Source organism: Acomys minous, assembly GCF_964271855.1.
Source record: "Acomys minous genome assembly, chromosome: 6".
Lineage (NCBI taxonomy): Eukaryota > Metazoa > Chordata > Mammalia > Rodentia > Muridae > Acomys > Acomys minous.
In genome coordinates this window covers 116,630,542-116,640,066 of record NC_140487.1, presented here as the reverse complement: position 1 = coordinate 116,640,066, position 9,525 = coordinate 116,630,542, and the positions used below count along the sequence as shown (strand labels likewise).

Below are 9,525 nucleotides of genomic sequence, written 5' to 3'. Positions count from 1 at the left end.
TCTCCTAGGAAAGGCACCTGAGAGATGGATCCTGTGAGAGGACAGTGGTTTGCATGAAGCCCCGCTCTTCCACCCCTATGAAGGAATCAGACAAGATCTTTTTACTCTTGGGTCTTTCTCCTTTGGGAAACTAGAGGATGGGGCAAAAACCAAGGGGGCAGGTCCATCCTGGCACATACATGGTGACATGGGGATCTCCTGCAAGTGAGGCCTTTAGGGTCCTGGAGCAATGGTCCTGGCAGACACACAGATTTGGGGCAAGCCACTTCTTTGTATGGGCTCTGCTATCTCACCAGCAGTACCAGCTTGGAAAAGCTCTGACTTCAAGGATAGCCAGCTGCATAGGAACTGTGGCAGGCAACTAGGCAGGCAGGCAGGCATGGGGGCAGGCATGGGGGCAGGTACATAGGCAGGCACACAGGCAGGCATGGGGGCAGGTACATAGGCAGGCACACAGACAGGCACGGAGGCAGGTACACAGGCAGGCATGGAGGTAGGCATATACGCAGGCTCATAGACAGGGATGAAAGCAGACACTCAGGCAGACAAACAGACAAGCACGCAGGCAGGCACACAGGGAGGACTGGCCTCTCTCTCTGAGCTCTTCTAAGGTGTCACCAATAGAAACCTTAGCCTTGGAAGACACTATCAGATAGGCAGTGTACATCTGCTACCACCTGGATGCCCATGAGAGAAAAGCACCCAGCAGTCATCATAAGCTGTGATGTTATTTTTTGTTTGTTTGTTTGTTTTGAGACAAAGTTTCTCTATGTTATCTTGGCTGTCCTGGACTCTCTTTGTAGAGCAGGCTAGCCTCGAACTCACAGCAATCTGCCTGCCTCTGCCTCCTGAGTGCTAGGATCAAAGACATGCACCACCATGCCCAGCCTTTGATGCTATCTTTAAGCTACAGAACTTAAAACTATTAGAATTTGAAACCCAGACAACAAAAAGTAATCTGCATCTTGGGCAGTGTCTGGAGTCCTTGAATAGAGGACCACAGTTCAAATTCTTTTCTCTCCACGTGGAGCTGTTAGAGCTTTTGACAACTGCTGAGGAGACCACCAGACCTGGCATAGACCAAAGAATTACTTCCCTGGTGCTCTCCCCACCACCACGTGTGTGTGTGTGTGTGTGTGTGTGTGTGTGTGTGTGTGTGTGTGTGTGCATGTGTGTGTTCATGTATGCATTCTGATGTGTATGCACATGTGTGTAGAGGCCAACAGTCTCCTCAAGCATCTCTCTCTCTTCTCTTCTTCTTCTTCTTTTCTCTCTTCTTCTTCTTCTTCTTCTTCTTCTTCTTCTTCTTCTTCTCTCTCTCTCTCTCTCTCTCTCTCTCTCTCTCTCTCTCTCTCTCTTTCTTGCTCTCCACTATAGTTTTTGAGTCAGGGTCTCTCACTGAACTTGGAGCTCATTGACAAGCTACACTGGCTGGCTGAGGATCCTTCCTCCTTCACCTTCCCAGCACTGAGAGCGACATGGGTTCTGGGCATCAGACTCAGATCCTCCTGCTCACACAGCAAGCATTTCACAGACCAAGCTCCTTGCACACCTCCCTTGGTTCTCGTCACCATCTTTCCTGCTTCAAGTGCCACTGTTGGCTTGGTTCAATGTCACTCTACCCGGCTAGAAGTTAATTCTGATCACTTCTATACAGGCCCTTTAGCCCAAGTCTCCTGCCCCTGAGCCTTTGTACAAACAGACTTGGGTTGTAAGAGCCTCATGCATTCCTTAAAACTCAGTTCCCAGAGCACCCCACCCCCACCCTAGAGAATTTCATACCAATCCAGAAGCTTCTGCAGCCAGCAAGCTCAACGCCTTATAGCCTAAGTCAACAGCAGGCTATTTTCAAAGCAGTTTCTGGATTGGGAGTGCAAGAGAGACTAACCTGTTACCAGGGCAAGAGACAGATAGACAGACAGACAGACAGGCAGGCAGGCAGGCAGACAGACAGACAGACAGACAGAAGGAGACAGAGAGAAAAGGAGATAACACAAGGGTCCCTCCCTTCCTGGACTCAGCCACGTGGTCATTTCCACTTGCCCATCTCAGACTGTGTGACTCAGCCAAATGCCTCTTTTCTAGCTGCAAAGGCGCCTGGGAAATAAAATGTTTCTGGTTGTCCAGGAAAACTGAGTCATAACTAAACAGACACTCATCTTTTGTCTGCTACAGAGATGTCATAGAGATTGACCAACAATGGCTGTGAAGTCCCGAGCTCAATGTCCAGAACATAGGTGTTTAGCAAAGCTGATAGCTCTCTTGGATTTCTTCCATCACCAGCACCAGATCCCCAAGGGACCAGGTCTCCAAGCGATCAGGACCCTCTGCAGCCTGCTGCCTCCTGGTTGAATGCAGGGTTCTGCTGTCTAGCACAGGGCCAGCTTCTAGGTGGTTCCCTCTGCAGCCCCTCTTTCTCTTTCCCCCCTCCCCAGTCCTGGCTGGAGTCACTCTTTCTGCCTTCTTCCTCCTGCACCTCCCATCTGCAAAGCATTGCTTTACAATGGGCTGAGGCAGCTCTGATGGGCCACGCTGAGCTGCTTTAAGACCATATTGAGCCCAGAAAGTCTATGCTTCTCTGGTTGTAGATGCCTCTCCATACCCGCCATAGGATGCAAGAGCTCCACAGACATGGTATCTTAACTCTGCAGCAGCGATAGTTAGAAGCAAGTCTCACTGAGCCCATTTTAGAGATGAAAAAAATCAAGACCCAAAGGTCATAATGTAGTGCTTCTAAAGTTGTTTGGCCTTTTCTTGCAGAAAGAAAATCCAAAATTCACGCTTCAAACCATGCCATCCTCCTCGGAAGCCAACCTGACATGGATTTCTTAAGAGCTCAGTGTGTGCCTGCCTGTCTTTAGCACAGGGCTAGAGCCTTCCAGAAATGCTTCAGAAACTTCCATGAGCAGGTATCTTTCCAGCCATGTCCCACCCCATCCCCCACCTCCTCCACCACCCCACCTACTCAGAGTGTCTGGGAGCCAGGTCTGAGAGAACTCCTGCCCTGGTGTGAGGCCCTAAGGACAAAACCCAGTTTCAAGCTTGGGTTTTGCAAATGTGAGTTGAACAGTGGAGATCTGGGGAGGAGCCTCATGAGTAGAGAGAAGCTGCCCCCGCCCCCCCACGGCCCCGTGTGATGGCAGAGACAAAGGGACAGTAAACAGATGAGCTTGGCTGAAGCAGAACGGGTGTTTGGAGACAGTGACAAATGAGGCCAGGACACCACAGGGACTGGGGAGAATGGGCCAACCATTTAGATTTGAGTGGAGAGGCTTTGGGGAGCCCCTAGGATGTTCTGCAGCCAGCATGTGGCAGAAAACGCATGTTAGAGCTGAAGAGAGATGTCCTGAAAAGTCTGGGAGGATGGCCAGGCATAGGGAGTGCTCCACAGCCAAGCAGCGTGGTGAGGCTGGAAGCATCAGGACATTGTAAAGGAAGAAGAGTAACTGGATTGGGTGTGACAGCAGCCTGTGCTTTAGCAAGGGAGGTTCAGCCACCTGGCCTTGATAAGCCAACTAACGCAGCCAAATTAATAGTAAAAACAGAAAGCAGAGACCTGTTCGCTATGACCACATTGGGAAGAGGGACAAAGACATTCAGTAATGTCCCCATGTCTACCTTCGGAGCCCAGATGTGAGGTCAATGTTTAAGAGCGCTGGCTGGTTTCCGGAGGACCGGAGTTCAGTTCTTAGTACTCATATGCACATACAAGCACCTGTATCTACACATAATTAAAAGTAAGAAAAGAAAAAGAGGGGGTTGGAAAGATGGCTCAGAGGTTAAGAGGTCCTGAGTTCAATTCCCAGCAACTACATGGTGGCTCACAACCATCTATAATGAGATCTAATGACCCTATTCTGGTGTGAAGATGTACATGCAGCCAGAGCATTGTATATGTAATAATAAATAAATAAAGTCTTAAGAAAAGTAAAGAAAAAAGAGGGGCTGGAGTTGTGGTTCAGTGGTTAAGAGCACTGGATGCTCTTCCAGAAGACAAAGGTTCGGTTCCCAGCACCCACAGGATAGCTCACAGCCACCTGTAACTCCAGTTCTGGGTGATCCAGTACCCTCTTCTGGCTTCCAGACATGCATACACATGTCATGCACACACATGGGCATAGGGAAAGCACCTATGCATTTAAAGGAAATACTTTAAAAGTGATAATAATGAATAAATTAAAAAGGAAAATAGACTAATACAAGAATTCAAATATCCAGGAGCCATCGTCTCGGGATGGGAGACACCACAGCTCTCAATCTCCAGGGTTGTGCCCCCTGATTTTCAAGGTCATGGTGGCTTGGGCATCTATCTAGGTACTTCTGAGCCCTCCCTAGAATCATACAGGGTCTAATACGAAGATTCTGGATTTGGGAGACTACGGTGGGGCCTGAGTCCCAGCATGCTAACCAGCTCCTATGCCATACTGTTCGGGGCAGACGGCAACAATTTCTCAAGAACGGCTTATAGGATGGATGGTTCACTCAATCTGAAGCCCGTCAGTGTAGGTTGTAGGCTTGGAGCCCACGGTGAAGGGGCATCTTGACCACATAGGAGAGACTCACTGCCTCATGTTTCCACCTCAGGATTCTTCCTGCCTTCACCTCCCTCCTCCCCAGGAAGAAAACACCAGGAGGCAGGCTGCCATCTCCTCCTGCAACCACGAGTCATTTCACATTCAATTTCCCTGTCAAATTCATAGGCACACCCCAACTTGCCCTTGCTTCATTTCCTAAATCTGAACAGCTCCCTTTCACCAGCTGCAGCATGCTTTGCTTTCTCCAGAGTCCCAGTGTCACTGTCCCCGATCTGTGCTCACCTGGGACGTAAGTAACCCACACTCCATAAGGGGCGGAAGGTCCAAGGTTAAAGAGAAGACTAAGCTCCACACAAGCCTTGAATGAGGAGGTCTCTTGCCTTCTAGGAGCCTCAACATCTTCATCTCTAAAACGGGTTGATGGGGCCTGGGGTGATGGCTCAGTTGGCACGGTGCTTGATGACTTGGCCTGTGGACCTGACTCAGATCCCTGTCACCACGTAAAAAGCCAGGCACCTATAGCCCCAGTGCTGTGGAAGCAGAGAGATTCCGGGGCTCACTGGCAGCCAGCCTAGCTGAACCAGTCTCAAAAGTAAGGTGGAGTCTGAGTAAGACACCAGACTTTGATCTCTGGGGCTTACACAGGCACACATGCACGCACACACACACACACACCCCGCACACCCCCCCCCATCCCACACAGCTCCCAATAGTCATGATCAGTCTCCTCAGCGCTGCCTCCTCCTGTCCTTTCCAGGGTGCATCTGTCCTAGCAGCCACTGAGTGTATGCAAGTGAACGTGGGCATGAGACTGAGCGAGGGAACGGTGTGTGACGGTAGATGGCAGTGTAAGATCCAATGGGTCACAGTGTACGTGTGTGTGTGTGTGTGTGTGTGTGTGTGTGTGAGAGAGAGAGAGAGCAATTGTATGTGACTGTATGGATGATTTCGTGTGGAGCAGGTGTCAGTATAAGCGTGAAGGTGTGAGAGAGTATTGTGCATATGTAAGCGTGTGAAAGTGTGATTATACGGGAGTGTATGAGTGTGTCAGGACACATCAGCAGTGGCTGCGTCCCTGTGACCACGTGAGTGAGATGTGAGTATGCAATACTGTGTGAGTGCAAATGATTTGTGATTTTTTTTGTAATTCTGTTATTTATGCTTGTGTGAGAGTATATGTATGTTGAGTGTGAGAACATGTGTGGAGAGCGTGTGTAATTGTGCATATAAGTTTGTGTCATTGTGTATGTGTACCTTTGTGTCACTGTGTGTGTAAGTGTATGAGACTATGTGTGTATACATCTGAGTATGTAATACTCTGGGACACTGTGGCTGTGTATTGGCATTTGAGTGTGGGTGTGTAAATGTGTGATTTTTATGCATGTGGGAGAGTGTGTGTTAGGGTGACTGCGATCATGTGTGAGCCCCTGTGTGAGTGAAATTGAGAGTGTTTAATGTATGATTCTGCATGAGTGTGATTGTGTGTGATAGTGTTTGTCAGTGTGTGTGTACATGTGTGATTCTGTGTGAATATGTGTGTGTTTGAGGGTATTTGCATGAATATGTATGTGTTTGTGAGTATGTTGGAAAGTGTGTATGAGTGTGATTGTGTTAGTAAGGGTATTGATAAATGTGTGAGAGTGTGACTGGCCGTGTCAGTGCATGTCTGTGAGAATCAGTATATGAGTGTGTGATTAATAAGCGTGTGTGTGTGTGTGTGTGTGTGTGTGTGTGTGTGTGTGTCTGAGGATGCATATGAATGTTGAACGTTTATGTGAGTGTATAAGTATATAAGCACGTGAGTTTTAGTTTTGTTTCTTTGTTTTTTTGAGACACTGTTTCTCTATGTATCCTTGGCTGTCCTAGAACCTTCTCTGTAGACCAGGCTGGTCTCAAACTCACAGAGATCCACTTGTCTCTGCTTCATGAGTGCTGGGATTAAAGGTGTGTGCCACCCTTACCCTGCCAGTTTGAGTCTTACGTGAGTAGGTGAGTAAGTTAGTGTGTGTGACTGAGTGTGAGTTTGTGTGTGCCAATGTTTGATTTTATGAGGGTAGGAGAATATGACGGTGCGTGAGTGTGTATTCTGAGGCAATCTCACTATGTAACCTGTGCTGGCCTTGAACCCCCCCTGCCTCTGCCTCTCTCTCTAAGAGAGAACCCATGTACCTGGCCCATTTTTAGCATCTCAAGGTGCAGGTAAGGCATGTGCATGGTCTGAGGTTCAGTTTCTAGTGCTCAACATCGATCAATCAGTGAGCATGGTGGGCAGGCCAGGTAGTGCCCAGCAGCCGGGGGGGGGGGGGCCATCCTGGGATGCAGAGTACCGGAGGCCAAGCCTATGTTCAGAGGAGCTTGTCCACAAAACACCCCTGGGTATCTGTGGGAACCTAAATCACCACCAAGGTGTGCCGGGCATCTTCTGGGTGGGTAGCAGGATCTCATCCATGTCCAGTGCAGCCTGCTACCCTGAAGTCCAGGGCCTGCTGCTAGACCAGACCACACTCTCTAGGCTTTAATCTCCCAGCAGCCAAACCAGGATCAACCCAGCTCTTTGTGCTCCACAGGCTCACACCTTCCCTACTGTGTATGGGCACATGGAGGCACGCTCTCCTGCATTGAGAGGGCACACATCTCCCGTGTCTCTCCGATGTCCCCTTCCTCAGCTTGGGCTCTCTGTCCACTGTCTCATCTGCCATGGTCACCACAAGTGGGACCTCCACCTCGGGAAACTGGGCACAGCAGGGAATAGGCCTATTGATTTGCCTGGTACCCATCTGAGAGCTTTGCCTTCCCCCCCGGGGCCACCAGGAGAGTTCTCAAATCATGCTGCCCAAGCACGCAGGGGACCAGATTGGTGACAGACAGGCGCATCCAAAGAAGGCCAATATAGACTTCCAATTATCTTTTAATTTCACTTCTGTTTTCATTTGTTCATTTCCGTTTTCTCTAAGCAGAGACTTTTTTTTTAACCTGTGATTTATGGCATTTGTAGGTAGCGTTTGTTCACTTGCAGATGGAATGAGACTTGGGCTGGGGCCTGAGCTAGAATCCTAACATCCTGCAAGGGAGATGCTGCCTCCAGGGACCCCAGAGCCTCCGTTCTGCCTTCTGCAGTGCTCTGTATGAATCTTGGTTTCTGATCTTCCAGCAGCACACTGTTCTGCCCTCGCCCCCACCCCCCACCTTTCCCTCTGTGCCCTGACCTTCCTGGAGGTCCCCAGAGTAGACACTCCCTCCTTGAGGACTATGAGTGACAAACTCACGGGCTCTGATGGCCTCCCCGTAACAGAGGAACAGTAAACCCACATTGCAAACATAAACACACAGAACCACTGAGAGCTTCCCCAGCAGGGTCTGTGAGCATCAGCTATGACCTTGCCCGGCAGCCCACCTGGGTCAGCTGACATCCCCCAGCCCTTGCTGGCTCTTGTCCGCATTACCAAGGGCTGCTAGGAGTCAGCCCTGCAGAAGACAGATACCTTGCTCAGGGCCTCTGGCTATAAAGAAGTAGGAAGGATCGGGGAAAAGGGCTGAAAGACAGGACTGCGGAAGGAAAAGCTGGTTCGGGAGGATGGAGCACTAAGGAAGGGGGTCATGGAAGAGTTCAAGGAGGCCTGGAGTTTGACAGGACCTAGTGCAGAGATGCCCACAAGCAAAGATAAGAAGGCCTTGCCTGCAAGAGTCAATGAAGCAATGCACACTAGGCTGCCACAATGCAGAAGGGTAAACTGAGGCAAGCTGAGTACAATCTTCAGGATTTACATGGTGGGAAGAGAGAATGGACTCCCAGGTTGGCCTCTGACGTTGCATGCACATAGGCGAGGGAGCACACACACACACACACACACACACACACACACACACACCACCACCACCACCACCACCACCACCACCACAACAACAACAACAAAGAAGTTTAGAGTTTTCCCGAGGTCAGAGCCATCAGAACCAAGTTCCTGTCCGAAGACAACATTTAAATGGTGGAGCGTGTGCAAAGGGCATCAAGGGAGCTGAGCCATCTGAATCGTGGGCATGGATGGAGGGTTATTCAGAGCAGAGTTGGGACCAGACTCTTTCTCACTGACTTTACCTCTCTTGTTGTTGCGACCTCTGCAGCCACCCTTGAGGAACTCTAACAGGTGTGTGGAAGATAGGAACAGCTGAGACTAAGCGTTAGCAACATGGGGGCCTCATGCATTCTGACTACAACCTGATGAGGTCCACAGTGCTGATAAAATGGGGGTGTTTGGGGATTGGGATCTATCAGTCCTCCATGGATCTCTTTTCCTATGAGGTTGGCTCACCTTAAAGAAGAGGGTGTGTTCTGGGGGTCTCTTTTTTTATCTGGGTGCTACGGCACTGTATTTCCTGGCTGCTTCAGCAGAGCTGGTTTCTCCTCAACTGGGCACAGAAGGGGAGGGCAGAGGCGGTCAAGAGTTTCAGTCAGGTGGCTTGGCTGCTGGCCCAGGCTCGGCCTCCCCCACTGCTTCCTTGCTTGGTCAGTTAAATGCTGACCCCTCTGTTGAAGCCAAGACCATCCCTATACACCCAGTACCCATGGCTCCACTGGGCCCACCCCCACCCCTACCACCCCACCCCCGTCCCCAGGAACCACCGCAAAAGCTGCTCCAAGCCTCCAACCTACAGATTTGCAAAAGAGAAAACAAATGCGCTCACACACAAAGACAGTGCTTCCGGGCATCTGATGACAGTCTAGCTAAGCGCTTCCTTCCTCTTCGAATCCCTGCTGGACACTCGAAATGCCCTCCAGCTGTGGCAGGTGACTGATCTGAAGCTCAGCCACCAGTTAAGACCAAAGGAGGCCAGCGGTGACCTTAACCATCCCTTGCGCTAGTGCCACCTCAGGCAACTCAGTCACCTCTGCTCCAGCAACTCAGCTGGCCAGATCCGGCTAGGGACTCCCTCCCACTCCACAGCAGGATCCAGGAACTGGTCCCTATTGGGCAATCATTAATCGGATTCTTGG

General features: G+C 50.2%; 1 long non-coding RNA gene across 1 annotated transcript; it reads right to left on the bottom strand.

Annotated features, from left to right (window-relative positions):
- Positions 1 to 2,165: 2,165 nt before the first annotated feature.
- LOC311600863 lies at positions 2,166 to 9,525 on the bottom strand. Its single transcript, XR_014780386.1, has 3 exons — positions 9,216 to 9,525; positions 8,843 to 8,939; positions 2,166 to 2,344 (listed from the first exon to the last, which is right to left on the bottom strand). It is a non-coding gene; the product is annotated as an uncharacterized lncRNA (long non-coding RNA).